The 20,898-nt window shown below is 39.0% G+C and overlaps 1 long non-coding RNA gene across 2 annotated transcripts in view; it reads left to right on the forward strand.

Moving 5' to 3' along the window:
* LOC103001079 (uncharacterized) overlaps positions 1-20,898 on the forward strand; it is a 133,365-nt gene that overhangs the window by 67,295 nt on the left and 45,172 nt on the right. Inside the window, exon 3 of one of the 2 annotated variants that reach the window (XR_009005688.1) lies at positions 12,966-13,071. The exons of the other annotated variant lie outside the window; for it this stretch is intronic. This is a non-coding gene — a long non-coding RNA (uncharacterized LOC103001079). Of the gene's footprint in view, positions 1-12,965; positions 13,072-20,898 lie in introns of those variants that run through there. 2 annotated transcript variants of the gene reach the window in all.

Consider the following 20,898-nt stretch of genomic DNA (forward strand, 5'->3'; position numbering starts at 1 on the left):
GACATTGTAAATCAACCATACTTCAATAAAATAAGAAGAAAGAAAGGACTAGGTCAAATATGGAAAATCTAGATTCATTACTTCCTTAATTTTACAAATGATTTTGTAATTAAATTCACAGTCAATGTTTCCTGTCACATCTGCACTTGCTGTGGAACAGGCTTCAAGGCACAGTCCTGACTTAGCTCTGCCTCTCTAGCCAGCTTAGAATTGAAGCAAAATTCTTAAGTGTCCATGCATGTGAAACCAGTATGATGATAAAGGGCAACAACTGACATCATCAAAACACAACTTTATTTTCCACCATCCCTTTAAAATATATTCAAGTCAGGGTGATTTTTCTCTGCCCTTGGATGAAAACTTCCACATCAGCACCTTTTATGCACACTTTTTGACAGAGATCAGAATGTCCAATCAAAGATATTAATGAAAACTCTGAATTTTATTGAGCATTATAACCTCTCCTTCTTCAGTGAGAACTTCAGGGGAAATGGAAGCCTGCAGTAGGAAAAAGAGAATAATAAGCTTCTTGTCTAATTCTTTATTTGTTCTTTTCAACCCTCACCGGACCTTGCTGGGCACATTCTGACACCTACAGAATCCGGGAAGGGTGTGAAGTATTAAAGGAAAGTGAAATCTTTTATTTAAATGGTACAATTGTAGGTTGTTTTTATGGTCTCTGGGCCTCAAAGATGTTTAAAGCTGGTGTGTGTGTGTGTGTGTGTGTGTGTGTGTGTGTGTGTGTGTGTGTGTGGTGCTGCCAGAGACTCTTTAATAGTTTGTGGTTTTTCTTTCCAACTAAAGTTCATGTGACCTGGGTAAGCAGATGCATCATTTTATGGATGACAGTTTTCCATAAATTAAGCAATTCCTAGGAATACAAAGCCTCCCCTCTTAGTTTCTTTTTACAGGGATTTGTGCATCCCATGTGACCCAATTGGACAAGACCCATTATGAACCCAGGCTGGTTCTTCCCCTTTACAGATGGCCTCCAACTATCTGTAGGAAATACCTTGTTCTCACCAACTCTTAGAGGTAGGCTGATTGCAGACTAGCAGCCCTCTCCTGGATGGCCAACAAAGTAGCACGTCTTGGACCTTCCTTCTGTCCTTTGTGGGAGTCACACCAGCCTAGATGCAGGGTGACCTCTTTCACTGGGAATGAGATGAGACCTTCCTGTGAGGTGGTGGGCAAATCAGAGCACAACAGCTCTTTCTAAAGAAAAACTCTTCTCAAATGTTTCTTACCAAACCCTCTCTTCTTTCACTTGCCAACCCCTTTTTATAGATTTTGTCTAGCTGAGGAATCCAAAAGTTCTAGACTTGATTCAAAGAATTGCCTTTTAACATCTGCTTATGATGATTTGAAACTGCACTTTGGAAATTCTCATGTCTTGTCAATTGGTGCCTGGTTGGATTTCATTTTTAATATCTTGCAATATGTGATTTATAGTCAAGGGTATAGGTATATGAGTCTTAGAGAAGCAGTTCCTGCAGCCAAGTAGGTGTTTATTAGATGTTGAGATAATAGATGGATAAAAGCAAATTCAGCCATGCTGTTGATCATTTGTGAGCTGAAATGGAAGATCTTACCTCCAGTCTATTATTTGCAATGGACATGATTGGGAAAGGCAACATATTTACAAAAATCTTATATAGGGATTGCTCAGTCATTATTTTGACTTACCTCCCAAAACTTGTACAGTGAAAATTCTCTAATCAGGTGGCCTCTTCTAAATCAAATTAAATTTTAAGGTACTTATGGTTGTCCTTTATAATTTTCAAAATAAAATTTTGAAAAGCAATATTTATTTTGTTTAACTTGGAATATCTTCAAATTAATATGTATTTATCATATTATTTACCATTTGGAAAAAGTGCTTTTTTTGAAGCCATCATTTGATACCACCATGAATGATAAAAACAGCAAATACAGTTTACAGATCATTGCATTTATAGTCTTCTTTTCCCCATCATTATTCCTTTTATTCCAGAGGAATAAATAAGTTTTTCCAGAGTCAAGTGAAGAGCTATAGTGACAGTGATGGGCAAGCATATTTTGGGCTTTGTCAATTCAGATAAAATCCAAGCTATTTTTTAGCAAGGATTAAAATCAAGTGATGTATATTTAAAAAGGACCTGTGTATACAGTCACAAGTAATGATGATAGTATCTTAGAGTATTCTTTTTAAAAAATTCATCATATGTTCAACATGATTTGTAACATATCTAGTATTTTTGTTCTCAGTTTTCTATCATTGGTTGTATTTGAAACTGATTTGAAATACAAAACACATTATAAGACATATTATGTGACTGCATGCAAGACAAAGCCAAATTATCCATCAAGAATGGGGAGACCTACAAGGGGAGGAAGGGGAGCAAAAATGAGAAGGCTGTCACCTATGCTCACACTGTAGAATTATACTATCAGCAACCGTGCTATTTCCTGGATCACTGGCCTTTCAACACAGTAGCAAACCGAAATGGCAAACACAATTTTTTCCTTCAAATACTTTATACAATCAGATTTGTTTGTACAAAATAACTAAAAAAATGACTCAGAACTTAAAGAGGGCTGGAAATTATAACTGCCCAATTGTTATAATAGTGAAGCATGGATTGTGGGAAGGACTGCCCGAGTTCTAACCCTGCCTTCTACATTAAGTAGTTGTGTGACCAGGGTAATCACTTAAATTGCTTGAGTGCTATTATTACTTAAGTAATAGTACTTACCTCAGGCAGTTTTTGTAAAAATGAATGAGATAGTACACGCAAAACATGTAGCAAGTTCCTGGCACATAGTGAACTTTTGAGAATATTGGGTAGTGATTTTTTGGAGGGTGAGCTGCTGTACAGGCGTCAGTCAGTCGACCATTATTTAGGGACCATCACAGGGGGTCAGATACTGAGAGAGCACTGGGATCAGAGATTGACAGGCAGTCGTAGTCTCTGTTCTAAAGAGCTTTCCATCTGGTAGAAAAGACAGACAAAACACAGAGTCAAAGGAAATGATTGCAAATTTTACAGACACTAAGGAGATAAAATAGGACAAAACTAGTGAGGGATCTATGTTAGCTATGGTGTTAGAAATGTTATCATTAAGAAGGGAACGTTTAGTGTTGCCAGTGATCAGCTTAAAAGATGAGAGGAGCCGTGGGAAGAATGTGAGCACAAGCGCTCAAGCAGGTGAAAGGCACGTGTAAATGCAATGAGAAGGGAACAGTGTAAGAACTGATAGACCAGGGGGCTGGAGCACACTCTGAGTAAGGGGGGCAGGGGCATAATGCCTTGAATATATAGTCAGAGTTCACCTCACTCAAGATCCCATGGACCATTGTAAGGATTGGGGATTTCATTGTATGGAATGGGAAACCACTGAACGGTTTTAAGCAAAGTTGCAACATGACGTAGTTTGCATTTAAAACCTCTCTTCTGCTGCTTTATGGACAAGTATCTCCAAATGTTTTGCACGCTGATCAGTCAATGGAGAAGGCAGAATTTGAACCCAGGTAGCCATCCCCACAACCATGTGCTTAACCATTGTGCAATGCTGCTTCTGATTCTATAACTCTTAGGTCTAGGTTGTGTCATTTTTAGTTACTTTGTACCAACAATTCTGATTGTACAGAGTATTTGAAGGAAAAAAAAAAAAGAAATGCATAGCCATTTCAACTTGGTATTGTGTTGAAAAGAAATAACATGCTAACTACTCATGTAATTCTGTGATGTGGGCATCAGGTAATATCATTTTCACTTGGCAGCTCTTCTCCCTCTTATAGGCTGTCCCAGTCTTAACTTGGCTTCTTCATCTTTCAGTAAATCACATATGTCTTATAATTTCAAAAATGTTTTTATAATAATTAACAAAATACTTGGTTCCCAATGGATACCAGGCAGTATCTTGCATGTTAGATCAGTTTCAAATAGAATCAATGATAGAAACTGGGGAGAATAAAGATACTGAATGTGCTCAGACCCTATCAAAGGAATGGCAGATTTTTTTTAAAAAAAAGAATACTGTTTAAAATACTATTAGCACTACCTGTGACTGTGTATACACAGGTCATTTTTCAGACATCACTGGATGTTAATCTTTGCTAACAGAATAGTCTGTCATTTACTGCTTGGGGTTTATTTGAATTGACAAAGCACAGAACATTTTTGCTTATTGCTGTCACTACAGTGCTTCAATTGAGTGTTGAAGAGCTTAATGCAGGAAAAAGAAAAATGATGACAGGTTAAATAATTACAAATGTAATCAACTATAAACTGTATTTGCAGTTTTTCAACAATAATGATGTTATGATCTGAGGAACTTCAAAAGAAAAAAAGACTTTTTTTTTTTTTTTTTTTTTTTTTTACCAATTGGCAAATATATTAGAAGACATTGCAAGTTAAAGAAAATATTTTTTAAAATTATTTTGAAAACTATAAAAAGTAACCAGAAATGATGAAAACTTCAATTTTGTTTAGTGGGGATCATCTGATTAGAGAAACATAATTGTGTCAGCTTTGAGAAGTAAGTCAACATCATGACAGCAATCCTTATATAAAATTTGGGAGATATGTTTCCTCTCCCAGTCATCTCCACTCCAAGTGCTAGATTGAGAGTTTGAATCTTCCATTTTTGTTTTAAGTTATATATGTACTGAAATCATCAAATGAAATAATTAAATAATTGAAGGTTAATAAAAGTAAATCTCTCTATTTTTTTATACAAAAGTAAGTCTACCTAAAATATCTATGATATTTATCCTGAGTCCATTGCTGCTAAGATAATGTAACCCACATTGGAGACAATTGTAGTAGAAAGGGGATGGGAGCAAAGCAGTGTTGGAGGTAGGGGGTACATCAGTGTACATCAGTGTAGCTGCTGTGGTTGTCCAGTTGTAATTGAGGACAGCTTCAACGAGGGTGGTGGCGATTCTTATGATGAAAAGACAATGCCTTTAAGATATATTTTTCTCATGCATAATTGACAGATCACCATAATTACCATGACTGTACCCACTTCTTGGCTCACAGCATCAATGGTTTTCCCATTAAATGCTTATTCATTTTAATTCCATGAATGAAGTCTATTGAGGAAAGTTAGTGGGCTAATGGATTAAAAACACCTCTAATTAGACTAGTTCGCTTTCTGATATGACTGGCAAAATGGGATTGATTTGGAGAATTTGTGATATTTTTATTCTGTTTATTGACAGAGGTCAATGGGTGGTAGAGATGTATAAAATTAAATGTAATAATGTCAAAAATTGAAGTCAACTTAATCTACATCCAGCTAGTTAGGAGGTGCCAATTTTATACTAGGGTACAATCCTGGGTTCCCAGAATAAGCCATTAATCAAGGATAGCACACACACATGTGAACTTCCCAGGGTCCTCTGATGACAGACAGGAAACTTGCTCATTCTTCCTTCCACCTTTGTTATCAAAGGCTGAGACACTTTTTTTTTTTGCAATAGTTTTCAGAAAGAGGACTCTTGGATAACACTACTTGTGAAGGTTTGTAAAACAATTAAGTGTATCAGTTTGCTATAAGTGTTACATACCAGCTGCAAACTTAGTGGCTTAAAACAGCAATCTTTCAGGTCACTCAGGAATTTGCCTTTGGGCAGGAACCTCTCTTCTTGTTTCTCTTTTTTTTTTTTTTTTTCTTTTTACAACAGTCTGCTTTGATTTTTTTCTAACATCTTTATTGGAGTATAATTGCTTTACAATGGTGTATTAGTTTCTGCTTTATAACAAAGTGAATCAGCTATACATATACATATATCCCCATATCTCCTCCCTCTTGCGTCTGTTTCTCTTGACATTTGCTGGTGCACCTTCACTAGGGCTGAGCATCCCCTCTTGAGATAGCTTGATCACAGGGCCCAATCACTTGCCAAGCTGGCACTGGCTGTCAGCTGGGGCTAGGTTCTGGGGGCCTGTGTTCCTCTTCCTTATGGCAAGGTGGCTGAGCTCCAAAGCAAGTGTCCGAAGAGACCCAGGCAAAACTTGTATAGTCTTCCGGCATCTAACCTCAGAGATTGCATAATGTCACTTCCGTCACAGCCATACTCTGGCCAGGTTAGGAGACGGGAATGTCAAAGTCATATGATAGGTAGAGCATGGGGGGGGGGGGGGTGAGTGAAATTGTTGCAGCCATTTTCAGAAAATACAATCTGTCATAACTAATTTTTCTTAGATATTACCTAAAAGTTTTCATTTTTTATGATTAACAATTTCTCTCTCTTGAGGTGTTACCATTAGAGGCACATAGACTAGATTTTCTGTAAGAAAACATAGTTATATTAGAAACTGGAAGTAGTATTACTTTATTGTAATTGTTATTTGTATTTTGGGCATCATTCGTTATTGATTAAATGAAGATATATTAGGATTCTAAGAACTGCAAAGACACGAAGCAGGCATTTCAGTCTGCGGCAGGCAAACACACATACCCGTCCCCACACACGCAGGGCCTCACATTACCCTCCTCCCACCACGTGCACACACAGACCCTGCTGCTGCTTTGCATTTCTGGGATGTCCTCCACCCTGCGACGCTCAGATTGTGCTCTGAGGGTCCCAAAGACCAAGGGCAGACAGGACGCCACCCCTACCTGCAGTACCCATACCGATAACACTGACAGAGTTTCTGGAGCCCTGGAGACAAGGCTCCCAGGGGGGACAGGAGGCAGCAAAGAGAGAAGAGGTGGGGTAGGGTGTGGGACCAGGTGGCCGCAGCACCCGAAAGCCGAGAGGAAGGGTCGTTCGGGGCGGCGGCGCGTGCAGTCCGTGCGCAGCCGGGGCCGCAGCTCCCTCACTCCGGCCGCCCCGCCAGCCCGCGGTCCCTCCGCCGGTGCTTCCGTCCACCTCCAGGCCCCTTGGCGGCGGTGGGTCGTCCGCTTAAGGGGCGCCACCCGTCCCAGAACTGTCTTCGTTGGTGCCCCCTTCAACTTAAATGGAACGGGGGTCTAAGCGCCCTGCCCTAGGACGGCTCAGGGGAGATCGCTGCGTCGCCACTCAGGTTTGGGACCTCTCTCCGGTTCAACGATGGGGAAAGGTGGGAAAAGTTGCGGGGCGGCGGCGCCACTGTTCAGCCGGGCTGTGCGACCCCCATCACCTGTGGGCTCGCGCTCCTTTGCGGGGCGGAAGGTTGAGGCTTCTGCGGCCTCAGCCACACCCGGGCTCGGAGCTGCTCTGCACCCTGCTCTAGGGAGGGTGGTGGCATTTCAATTTGGGGAGGCGAGGCTGGGCTTCTACCGCGCCTCCGCTTCGCCCAGGGCGCCCTCTAGAGGGACCAGTGGAGAAGGGAAGGGAGCCTGAGCCCGGGGGGTAAAGGCACTGCGCTAGGGCGTGGACAGAACCTCAGGCTTCCTGGTGGAGGAACTAAGGAGGACCCGAAGTGGGTTTGCTCCAACAGGAGACTCAGCACCGGAGCAAGCCATGGTCCGGTGGTTTAAAAAAAAAAAAAATGCATAGTGAATAAAGGCATGGTGATGGGCTGGGAGCCAAGAAATGAAGAGTGGAAAGGGTTAAAGTCAGCGGGGGATCAAAAGAGGAAGAGGTTGGATGAGGGCTTCTGGATTTGGGAGAAGCTATGAACTAGAGCCTACACCCCTATTCCTTGGAAATAATAGAACTTGCTGAAAAAACTATCTCCATCCCATCTCATCCTCATCTCCTTCAAAATCCAAGTGTCCAGGAAACTTCCAAGCAAGAAGACAAATTACTTCCTGGAGAGTGAGTGCACAGATTATCCAGCCTGGTACCTTTCTCTGTTTTCAGTTGTAATGTAATTGCCAGAAACCTTTTCCTGGAAGAAAAGTGCTACTTTAGTTAGTTGTACTCATCTTTAGTTTTTTATTTAAAGTTTATTTAAAGTACACATTTTAAAATAATAATCTGCTCGTTTTTATTTCTTTGGTACATAGGTATATATTATATTAAGACAAATCATAATAACGTTTAGTATGATATCATCCACAGGGTTTACCCTACAATTCAACCTTTATGTCACAGGTTATGATTTCATATCATTCTCTGGATTGGTTTAATTAAATAATTGAATCAGATATTCTTTCCATTAGGGTTTGAGAGACTTTTGCCTTCACTTCATAACTTAATCACCATATCTCTCATATCATAACCCTGAAAATTAATCCTCCAATTTGAACTTGAATCCTCTTATACTAATTGAATAACTTTCCTGCTGCTTTAAATAATTAATCAAAGTTCTATATTTAAGCAGAAAGTTTAAATTCTTGAAACATGTAAGACTTGTTAAGCCAAAATTCAAAGAACTTTGGGCTTGAATTATTTCTGCCGTTTAATACTGTCCAAGTTGGAAAACACCCCTTTGGGTTCTATATTTGTTCATCCTGAAATAAAAATCTTGGAGAGACTGAGGAGAAGAGAGCACATTTTTTTTGGCAAATCAGAAACTTCAGTTAAGAAGTGGAACAAAACACTGCTGGGTTTTTGTCAAAAGTGCTCGAAATCTTAATGGGGCTTATTTGGTTCAGGACACAAGAAGAGAATGACAGAATGAAATTTCTGTAGTAAACTATAATATTTGTTAAATATAAATATCAAAGCATTTTTATTAGTGGAATTTCTTTTCTTTGAAGCCTTATATTCAATAATGACAACCCCCAAACACACTAAGAGGTAGTTTTTTCAGTATGTGCATACTCGCTGAAAAGGAAGAATTTATTTTGTTCCCCTAAAATAATATGAAAATACAGTTCTACCTGTTTGTTTATCTTAATTAATGTGTTATTTCTCTACCTAAACAAAGATTCTGGGAAAGATTCCTGAAAGATTCCTTTCCTTTTCAGAAAGGGAAACACTGGGCAAACAGCATTCCTGCAGCAAGCAAAAGCCATGGTAGACAAGAGTGTCAGGATGAAACACACCAGAGTGAGATTAATGGCCACCTTTGAAAAGCATGTTTCTCATTACTTTGGATGGGAAAGCTATTCAAAAGATGTACATGAGACAAAAAGCAACTTATTATATAATGTTTATTGTGAAAGAATAGGATCTATTCTGATGTATAGGTAAGAAAAAAATAGGGTGTAAATGTTGTACACAAGAAGATTCATGTGTTTTAAAAATTCTCATGTTGGAATAATTTTAGATGCATAGAAGAGTTGCAATGGATGTGGAGAGAGTTTCTGCATTCCATTCACCCAGATTTCACATTTCATATCATACGTTTGTAATAAAATAGTTTGCATCCCTTCCTGAGATTTCACAACATGATGGTTGACTTTTCTTTTAACTTGTACTCTTTGTGATATACGGTTATATGAGTTTTGTTAGATGCATAGTCATGTATCCACCACCTACTACTATAAAGAAGAGTTCCATCACCCTAAAATTTTCTCTGTACTGCTGTTGTGTAGTCAGCTCTTCCCCTGTCTCTCAGTACTTACCATCCACTGATCATCATGTCATCTCACAGTTCTGTGTCTTTCTCAATGTCATATAAATGCAGTCTTGCAATATATATCCTTTTGGGTTTGACTTCTTTCACTTAGCAAAATGCTTTCAAGGTTCATCTATGCTTTTACATGAATTAATATAGCCCATTACTTTTTATTGTTGAGTATTATTCCATTGTATGGATGTACTATAATTTGTTTATCCATTACCCTGTTTCCAGGTTTTATGCATAAACCTACTATAAACTCTCTTCAGGGGATTTTTGCAGAGATGTGTTGGGTCTAGAAGACTAAATTGCAGCTCACCAAGTAGAAACGCTAAATGAGAGACTTAGAGGTCGGAAAACTAATGAATAAAAATAAAAGAAAAACTTGAGTTTCAGCCCAGATTCTACCACCCAATGTTGGGAAGGACATTCTGAGTCTCAATTTCTTTATCTGTAATAGGGCTATTGCAGTAATCAAGGAAGATGCTGCACATGAAACATCCCATACGTGATCAGATGCTGTGCTGTATTGGCCATCATAGTAACTGCAGCTGAGTTCATCAAGCACTTTTTGAACACACCCAGTGTGCCAAGCACTGTGTTGGTAGAAGTAGCAAGAACAGATGAGTCAGTTCCTAGATCTAAGCCCAATGTTTTATGGGAGATGGATCTGAAAAAGGAGGAACACAAAAGGCGTGTTAGGAAGACAGCATATAAATGTTAACGACAGCCTCTACTGTGCATGTTGGGCTGACTAGGAGATGGTGATGTGCACGGCAAATATGTAGATGTAAATCCTTAGAGTTAGTGTGGGGTACTGGAAAGAGCACAGACTTTGGGGTTAAAGAGAATAAGTTCAATCTTATTATTCATGTGGCTATTAAATAAATCAATAGTCTTGAGCAAGTTGCTTCATTTCTTAGAGCAGAGGGATTTACAGTTATTAATCAAGATATAAAAAGTACTTGACACATTCACTCTCTCACTCACTTATTCATTCAACAAATACTAACATTGTAATGCAATAGATTAGATAGACAAGGAGAGGAAATAAAACCATAAATACATGAAATGAATAATGAATTTTGGATGATGATAAATCATGTAAATTTAATAGGGTGATGTGATAGGGAGTGACAGAAGAAGAGACATTAGATTGGGTGGATAAGGAAATGCTTTTGAAGGAGGAAATATTTTAGCTGAAATGTGAATGATGAGAAGGAGTTGGCTATGTTCAATGGACTGTTCCATAAACATAATGAATGCTTATTACAGAACCCATGTTTGTTATCTTAAAAAGTAGGTATCAAATTGTCAGATCAGGAAGGGGTTAGAGATAATCATAACATGTGATTATTTTATCTTTAATTCTGAGGAATGTGTTAAAATGCAGATCCCAGGGCTCCAGCTCTCAGTTGCCCTCTTAGCCCAGCACAGAGCCAAGGTCTAATTTCTAAGCTTGGCAAAACTATCCAAGTCCAGCTTTCTTTCTAAGGCATCATTCTATTTGGGTTCCAAAGAGTCAACAGATACACTGTTGCTGTGCTTCTAGCAGCCTAATTAAAGGGAAAACTGACAGGCCCCGGAGGTCCTGAAGGGTAGAATTGGAAAGAATGCCCTGAACTTATGCTGGATGTTGACCATGAATCAGGCTTTTCCAGCTGCAGCCTTTTCTTCTCTGCTGGCTTCCCTGCTACCTAAAAGACAAATTCTAGGAAAACACCATGGATTACTGTTGATTGGGTAGTGAAAAATAATCTCATCTGCTTGGACCCTGCCTTGTATCAATAATGTTGCTATTAATGCCATCGATTTAATCAAAGGGATTTGATTGGTATGGCTCCTGTTACAAGTTAACAGATTGCTGCTCTAAAAGATTGAGTCAGTTAATATTATTGACAGCATTGGCTCAGGGGTCCAATAAACCCCAATTGTGAGTAAAAAGAAGGTTTTGAATCAATTTTTTAGCTTGAAATAACTGATGCTTACTTTATATGCATACTCTTATTTAATATCCAACTTCATTTTTTCCCCTTCAAATAGTTTAAAAGAATTTTGAGATTTTGTTCCAGTTATCTTTTCTTAGGCTCAGTTCTCCCCTCTCTTCCTCCCAGGAACTGGGTTATAGAATTGTATCTGCAAATCTTTAATGCCAGTGGCACGAAATATTGTGAAGCTATATACTGAGAGGGCTAAGTGCAAGTGTGAAGATGGTCCCTATACTGGGGACTTTTTCCTGGGCTGTGAGAGGGACTGTCCCTAAGAAAATGCACTCTGAGCCCCCTTCTCTCTGTTGCTCTTTCCTTCTTACTTCCATAACTATGGGAGATGCTGTCACATCAACATTCAGAGCAGGTTCAAAAATGTGAAAAAGCCCCTAAAAGTTTTCAGCCCAAGGCAGCCAACAGGGACTGAGGAGAATCCAATATCTCCCCTTTGCCTAGGGGACAGTAGGTGCTCACAGGTTTTCTGTTCTTATATGGACTTTACTTGAGAGATAGAGGGGGCAGAAATAAATGTTTTATTAAATTAAAAAAAAGGAGTACACTGGAGTGTAAAAAGTAAAAATTAGTCCCCTTCCAAATAATATCTGGGTTAAGTTTAATGTGTTTCTAATAGATTTACATTATTTTCTTTAAAAAATGAAATAATTCTAACATATATAAAGCATTATAAAGTAACATAATGGACTAGTGGACTCAAGAACCCATCTTTGAAACATTTTGCCATATTTCAATTTTTTATTTGCATATTAAAAATAAACTCATGATTAAGTTGGTTGATTTTTGTAACACAATTGGATCATACTGTTCATATTGTTCTTAACTTGTGTTCTTTTATTCAACAATAACTCACATTTTTGAATATATAGATCATGTTTCTCAACATGGGAGGTGCGTCATAAGCATTTGAGGAGCTTTGAAAACAACACCCACACCCACACCCACACCTGCTGAGATTCTGATTCAATTAGCTGGGGAGGGGTAAAAGTCCCCAGATGAATCTAATGGCTAGCCAGGCTTGGAAACTATTGATGTGAATATGCCTCCTTTAAAAAAATTATGTTGGATGTGCCTGAGTTTCTGTACTTTTCCACAACTTATTTATTGATGGATATTTAGGTTGGGTTCAGTTTAACAGCATCTGGCATAGTTATCTTTTCTCCCATACATACATATGTACTCTGAGTCCTAATGCAGCTGTCTGACAAGTCTCTGATTGATAGGAGAAGTGCTCCTAAAATTGTAGGACACACACCTGTTGACCTTGTTTGCCTTGGTTTGAAGCTAGCTTTGATAATTAGGAATCATGGTAAATGATGTGAGCTTAGACTTGATCCCAGAAAAGGCAGGTAATGACCCAACGCAGGTGTGTCTACTCAGGGCCAACCTGCGGGTTACTTTACGGCAGGCCAGCACTGTCATGATTTGTGCTATTTAAACTCATTACCACAGCACTGGGGTGCTCACATTTTTCTAGTAGCTCAACTGACCGTTTGACTTGCGTGATAGCATCACCAGTTTTCCTGCCTCGTAGATTAGATGTTTGGTTGCCTGCTTTACGGCAGAGGCATCTCGTCAAAGATCCCGAGGAAGCAAAACATGGGACGAAGAAATATTAGCTCCTTCACTGTGTTCCTGGATATAAGGTAAGAGGAAATATTGAATTTTACTGTTCAGCCTTACCAGACTTGACACTGCATGCAAATGTGAGCTGATGTGACCTTATTCTTTAAAATGTTTGCCTGTGCTTTAAAAACAAACAAAACCTCTGAAAGAAATGCAAAGGAAGGGGATTAAATTTAAATTTAAGAGAATTGGAATTTGTATCTAGACTTTCGGTTTTTAGAAAGGCTGGTGTAAAAGATAATTTATTTGAAAAGAAATATTGGTTGCATAAAGATAGGCTGAAAGTGGTGTTTTTTCGGTGTTTCTTTATTCACCCTGTGCCCAGGGTCTCTCCTCTGCTGAGACTGCCTGGAACCAGGACTCTGGTTTTAAATTCCAGCCTGAGCTCCTTTTCAATAAAAAAAGCAATACTTCTAGGTACATTGGTGATAACTGCTGATAAAAATATGTATTTGAGGCAAAATTCATCCTTCTCAATCCTGGGCAAAGCTTGAATCTCTTTGACTTTATTTTTTAACGTGTATTTACTGAGTGCCTGATATCAAACAAAGCAAGTATGGTATCCTCTTTCATAAAGCTACCAGTCTGGTGGGAAAACAGATGGAAGCATTACAGAACATAATTCAGAAAACATTCCGCCCTTTCCCTCTGTTTTTACTCTCCTCTTTCTACCTCTCCGCTTCACTTGATTCCCTCCTCCCTCTTTCTGGCCCTGCAATGAGGACACACACCTGGGGCTCCTGAAGATAAAGTATCTGAGTCTGTGGGGAAATGATGTGATACATTCCCTTATACAGCTGGACCAGGAAGTCTCCCAACTTGTAAGAAAGAAAATAAAATTGTCCGGAGCGAGAGACCAGCAACTGGGACATGGGCATGAATGGCGGGTGAGGGGAAGGACTGAGCTAAGACCCAGGCTGGGAAGACGGTTGTGTGGGATGCGTGTGTGGGAGGATACTAGATTCGGAGATGTGAAATAATGTCTGTACCTCGTTTAGAAAACTATGCTTTTAGAGTCATAATTCTTTACTGAAGAAATGAAATGCAAGTACGTATTACGAACTATCCTTGGATGTAGTGAGCACTTGGCTCAATTCATAAGCTGAGGCTGAAAAAACTTAAAGACGAGTTTACAAATGTGTCACTCCACAGAGGACATCTGGGATCATGACAGATTTTAAAAACTGTTGTAACAGCAAATTGTTCTGTCTCAGATCTCCCCTTGAGGCATTATCGGGGTGGGCCAAATACACACACACACACACACACACACACACTCACTCACTCGCTCAGTTTTCCTTGCCATCTAAGACTGTTGAACTGCATGAGGGAGAGGAAGATTCAGGAAGAGAAACAATGTTATGTAGCTAGAGCTATAAAAATATCAATACACACCATATACGTATATACAGAGACATACACACTACCTTTAAAAAATATATTTTGGTGCTGTCCTGGTTTTTCAAAAGTGGGAGAAAGGATCTAATTCCAATTAATGAGTCTGATGTGATTCAAAAGAAATATAATTTTTTCTTTGGACAAGGATTCTGCTGGATGGATTCACACTTGATTAAAACTCAAATCGTGGTAACCTTGAAAGCTGTTTCTAAGATTTGCTCGAAGTTTCTTCACTTGACCATATCTGATACAACATTTTTTTCAGCAACTTAAAAAAAAAAAGCTTTTATCAGCTCGGTGCTTTGTGACCACCTAGAGGGGTGGGATGGGGAGGGTGGGAGGGAGGGAGATGCAAGAGGGAAGAGAAATGGGAACATATTGTATATGTATAACTGATTCACTTTGTTATAAAGCAGAAGCTAACACACTATTGTAAGGCAATTATACTTCAATAAAGATGTTTAAAAAAAAAAAAGCTTTTTATCACCTTGAGATCATTTAAAAACTAAGCTAAACAGTCATTATATTATGAGGAAAAAAAAAGATTCAAAACAAAATACTTGAAGAAGTAATTCATCAAGAGGTACCCAAAATAAAGTTCTATAAAACTATGCACACCTTTTGCTCCCGAAATTCGAATTATACTTTTCATCCTAAGAAAAATATTAGGCAAGAGTCAATGATACAGCACTACAATTTCTCATTACTGCTTTACATAAAATAGTAAATTACAGAAACCTACATTCCCAAGACTACAGTATTAGTTTTGGCCTAACAAATTAATGAAATATTTTTAAAATCACATAAAATATGCTTTAGTGATTCCATAAAATGACCATGATATTCTGAGAAGGTGGCGGGGGGGAAGAATGTACAAAATATTATTAGAGTATGATTACATTTTTTTGTTTAAAAATGCACTGATTGACTGATTTACTAGGCACAATCACATAGCTCATGACTTCACGAACTTTTGTAAGTTGAGCCTAATTAATTTAACTGGGAATTATCTTTGTACTCAAGTAGGGGAGGGTGGAGGGAGTTCTGTTGGCTAAAATCCATAATGTTCATGAAGCAGCATCTTCATCAAGAGAAAAAGGAACTACAGTTGGAACTGGAAATCAAGAGTGGGAAGCAAAGTGAGCAGAGGTCTGGAAGAAAAATATAAAACATAAAAATTTGTGGAACCTAGTGAAAAACAACCTGGAGAACCAGGAACCTAGGAGACCCAAGGGTGAATAATGCCAGGTTCCACCAACAGGGGGCGCCCCACTCATGACAGCACCTGGGCTGGGTGGCCTTTTCTCTCTCTCCTTCAGCACTATTTGCTGTTGGAAACAAAAAAAGAATGAGACACTGATGTTGCCTTAAATCACAGAAGGAGGTAGTAAGTGAGGTGGGGAGTGTCGGGATATTCATTTGAAACAATGAATAAATGTATTAAATACAAATATAAGGGATGATGTCTATATTTTAAGTTTGCATGACACTTTTTGATTTAAAACCTCAAATGGAATTTGTCCCACTTGAATCTAATGGGTTATGTGAAGCAAAGACATTATCGTGCCCATTCTACAGATGAGAAATGTCACTTGCTGTGTTACCCCCAATGATAAAAACAATGGTTCACTCTCACAACACAGGGAGAAACACCTTCCTGTGAGCTGGCCTGGAGAGCCTTTATGGAGGTCACGTAATTTGCAAGAGTCCAGACTGGTTGAGCTAGAATGTAAATTCCAGGAGAGTATGGCCTGTAGCTGTCCCATGCATAACTGAATCACCAGCACTGAAACAATGAATACTCAGCAAATGCAGAATGAAGGAATAAATGAAAGAAATGATACATGCATGGACTGCAGCTGAGGTGTGGTTGTCAGGCAGGTGTGGACTCCTACAGACTAGGGCCCAGCCAGCACTCTCTGACCAGGATGTTATGGAGCAGGGATTGGCCCTCTGGAGGGCTTTAGGCCACACAGTTTGGTCTCCTCCCTCCGAGGTGAGGATTGGTGGGTGGGGCATTCATCTTTTTCTATCAGCAAATATTTATCTGACACCCACTGTGGGGCAGGTGCTGGCCTGAATACCAGTCAATTTCCTGGCCGGGTTCAGGGCTTCTCACGGTTTCCCAGGCCCTTAGCAAGTGCTTGGTTGCCCCTGACAGGCCCCGTCCACTCAGGCCTCCAGCCAGGAGAGGCTGAGTGAGTAAGGCTGCTCCATCAGAACCTCAAGAGTACATCAGGGTTCCCTGTCCTGGTGAGCTGACACATCAACCTTACCCTTCTCTCCCCCTACACACAGGGGCCTTGAAATGGGATCAGTCTCTGGCAGGAAGCATAGATGGAGTCTTAGTTCTTTCCCCACAGAGACCAGAAGAAGAGGCAGTTGGAAGCAATGTCACAGTTGCAAACCTCTCCTTCAGGAACAGAGGCCTGAGAGGGTAACAGGCTTTCCTAAAGCCCCAGCCAGTAAACCATAGCTCCTACCCTATATCCGAGCAACATGTTCCCCTTCCCCTCCCCCAGTGAAGAACAGGGGCCACAGCAGTCCTGGGAGCCCCAACCCTCTCAAAGGCAGGCCCTGCCTCCCCAGGAGCAGAGGACGCCTTAAAATGCTTGAGGAGGTCTGGAAGCAGCTGCCTCCAGCCCTGTTCTCCAGGGCGTAATGAGCCCCTTGCTACTCACTCAGAGCCAGAGAAGCATTAAACACAAAGAAAATGGGACGTTTAAAAAGCTTCCCTGTCAAAAGTTATTTTACCATTTATTTCTTTTTTTTTTTATGGTGACAATGGGCAGAATATTTATTTTTTAACATCTGTATTGGAGTATAATTGCTTTACAATGTTGTGTTAGTTGCTGCTGTATGACAAAAGTGAATCAGCTATACATATACATATATCCCTATATCTCCTCCACTTGCATCTCCCTCCCACCCTCCCTATCCCACCCTTCTAGGTGGTCACACAGCACCGAGCTGATCTCCCTGTGCTATGTGGCTACTTCCCACTAGCTATCTATTTTACATTTGGTAGTGTACATATGTCCATGCCACTCTCTCACTTCCTCCAGTTTACCCTTCCCACTACCCCGTGTCCTCAGGTCCATTCTCTACTGCTGCATCTTTATTCCTGTCCTGCCCCTAGGTTCTTCAGAACCTTTTTTTTCTTTTTTAGATTCCATATATATGTATTTGTTTTTCTCTTTCTGACTTACTTCACTCTGTATGACAGACTCTACGTCCATCCACCTCACTACAAATAATTCAATTTTGTTTCTTTCTATGGCTGAGTAATATTGCATTGTATATATGTGCCACATCTTTATCCATTCATTTGTCGATGGACACTTAGGTTGCTTCTATGTCCTGAATATTGTAAATAGTGCTGCAATGAACATTGTGGTACATGAGTCCTTTTGAATTATGGTTTTCTCAGGGTATATGCCCAGTAGTGGAATTTCTGGGTCACATGATAGTTCTATTTTTAGTTTTTTAAGGAACCTCCATACTGTTCTCCATAGTGGCTGTATCAATTTACATTCCCACCAGCACTGCAAGAGGGTTCCCTTTTCTCCACACCCTCTCCAGCATTTATTGTTTATAGATTTGTTGATGATGGCCTTTCTGACCTGTGTGAGGTGATACCTCATTGTAGTTTAGATTTGCATTTCTCTAATGATTAGTGATGTTGAGCATCCTTTCATGTGTTTGTTGGCAATCTGTATATCTTCTTTGGAGAAATGTCTATTTAGGTCTTCTGACCATTTTTGGGTTGGGTTGTTTGTTTTTTTGATATTGAGCTGCATGAGCTGCTTGTATATTTTAGAGATTAATCCTTTGTCAGTTGCTTCGTTTGCAAATATTTTCTCCCATTCTGAGGGTTGTCTTTTCATCTTGTTTATGGTTTCCTTTGCTGTGCAAAAGCTTTTAAGTTTCATTAGATCTCATTTGTTTATTTTTGTTTTTATTTCCCTTTCTCTAGGAGGTGGGTCAAAAAGGATCTTGCTGTGATTTATATCAAAGAGTGTTCTTCCTATGTTTTCCTCTAAGAGTTCTATAGTGTCTGGCCTTATATTTATGTCTTTAATCCATTTTGAGTTTATTTTTGTGTATGGTGTTAGGGAATGTTCCAATTTCATTGTTTTACATGTAGCTGTCCAATTTTCCCAGCACCACTTATTGAAGAGGTTGTCCTTTCTCCATTGTATATTCTTGCCTCCTTTATCAAAGATAAGGTGACCATATGTGCATGGGTTAATCTCTGGGCTTTCTATCCCGTTCCATTGATCTATATTTCTGTTTTTGTGCCAGTACCATATTGTCTTGATTACTGTAGCTTTGTAGTATAGTCTGAAGTCAGGGAGCATGATTCTTCCAGCTATGTTTTTCTTTCTCAGGATTCCTTTGGCTATTCGGGGTCTTTTGTGTTTCCATACAAATTGTGAAATTTTTTGTTCTAGTTCTGTGAAAAATGCCAGTGGTAGTTTCATAGGGATTGCACCGAATCTGTGGATTTCTTTGGGTAGTATAGTCATTTTCACAATGTTGCTTCTTCCAATCCAAGAACATGGTATATCTCTCCATCTATTTGTATCATCTTTCATTTCTTTCATCAGTGTCTTATAGTTTTCTGCATACAGGTCTTCTGTCTCCCTAGGTAGGTTTATTCCTAGGTATTTTGTTCTTTTTGTTGCAGTGGTAAATGGGAGTGATTCCTTAATTTCTCTTTTAGATTTTTCATCATTAGTGTATAGGAATGCAAGAGATTTCTGTGCATTAATTTTGTATCCTGCTACTTTACCAAATTCATTGATTAGGTCTAGTAGTTTTCTTGTAGCATCTTTAGGATTCTCTATGTATAGTAGCATGTCATCTGCAGGCAGTGACAGCTTTACTTCTTCTTTTCCAGTTTGGATTCCTTTTATTTCTTTTTATTCTCTGATTGCCGTGGCTAAAACGTGCAAAACTATGTTGAATAATAGTGATGAGAGTGGGCAACCTTGTCTTGTTCCTGATTGCAGTGGAAATGGTTTCAGTTTTTCACCATTGAGAACGATGTTGGCTGAGGGTTTGTCATATATGGCCTTTATTATGTTGAGGTAAGTTCCCTCTATACTACTTTCTGGAGGGTTTTTATCATAAATGGGTGTTGAATTTTGTTGAAAGCTTTGTCTGCTTCTATTCAGATTATCATATGGTTTTTATCCTTCACTTTGTTAATATGGTGTCTCATTGCCTGATTTGCGTATATTGAAAAATCCGTGCATTCCTGGGATAAACCCCACTTGATTATGGTGTATGATCCGTTTAATGTGCTGTTGGATTCTGTTTGCTAGCATTTTGTTGAAGATTTTTGCATCTGTGTTCATCAGTGATATTGGCCTGTAGTTTTCTTTTTTTCTGACATCTTTGGTTTTGGTATCAGGGTGATGGTGGCCTTGTAGAATGTGTTTTCTTGATGAGTCTTGCTAATGGTTTATCAATTTTGTTTATCTTCTCAAAGAACCAGCTTTTAGTTTTATTGATCTTTGCTATTGTTTCCTTCATTTCTTTTTCATTTATATCTGATCTGATTTCTTTCCTTCTGCTAACTTTGGGGTTTTTTTGTTCTTCTTTCTCTAATTGCTTTAGGTGTAAGGTTAGGTTTTTTATTTGAGATTTTTCTTGTTTCCTGAGGTAGGATTGTTTTGCTATAAACTTCCCTCTTAGAACTGCTTTTGTTGCATCCCATAGATTTTGGGTCATCGTGTTTTCATTGTCATCTGTTTCTAGATATTTTTTGATTTCCTCTTTGATTCCTTTAGTGATCTCTTGGTTATTTAGTAGCGTATTGTTTAGCCTCCATGTGTTTGTATTTTTTACAGTTTTTTCCGGTAATTGATATCTAGTCTCCTAGCGTTGTGGTCGGAAAAGATACTTGATACGATTTCAATTTTCTTAAATTTACCAAGGCTTGATTTGTGACCCAAGATATGATCTATCCTGGAGAATGTTCCATGAGCACTTGAGAAGAAAGTGTATTCTGTTGTTTTTGGTTGGAATGTCCTATAAATATCAATTAAGTGCATCTTGTTTAATGTGTCATTTAAAGCTTGTGTTTCCTTATTTATTTTCATTTTGGATGATCTGTCCATTGGTGAAAGTGGAGTATCAAAGTCCCCTATTATTACTGTGTTACTGTCGATTTCTCCTTATGGCTGTTAGCATTTACCTTATATATTGAGCTCCTATGTTGGGTGCATAAATATTTACAATTGTTATATCTTCTTCTTGGATTGATCCCTTGATCATTATGTAGTGTCCTTCTTTGTCTCTTGTAATAGTCTATTTTAAAGTCAATTTTGTCTGATATGAGAATTGCTACTCCAGCTTTCTTTTGATTTCCATTTACATGGAATATCTTTTTCCATCCCTTAACTTTCAGTCTGTATGTGTCCCTAGGTCTGAAG

The sequence above is a fragment of the Balaenoptera acutorostrata genome, chromosome 16, assembly GCF_949987535.1.
Source record: "Balaenoptera acutorostrata chromosome 16, mBalAcu1.1, whole genome shotgun sequence".
Taxonomy (NCBI): Eukaryota; Metazoa; Chordata; class Mammalia; order Artiodactyla; family Balaenopteridae; genus Balaenoptera; species Balaenoptera acutorostrata.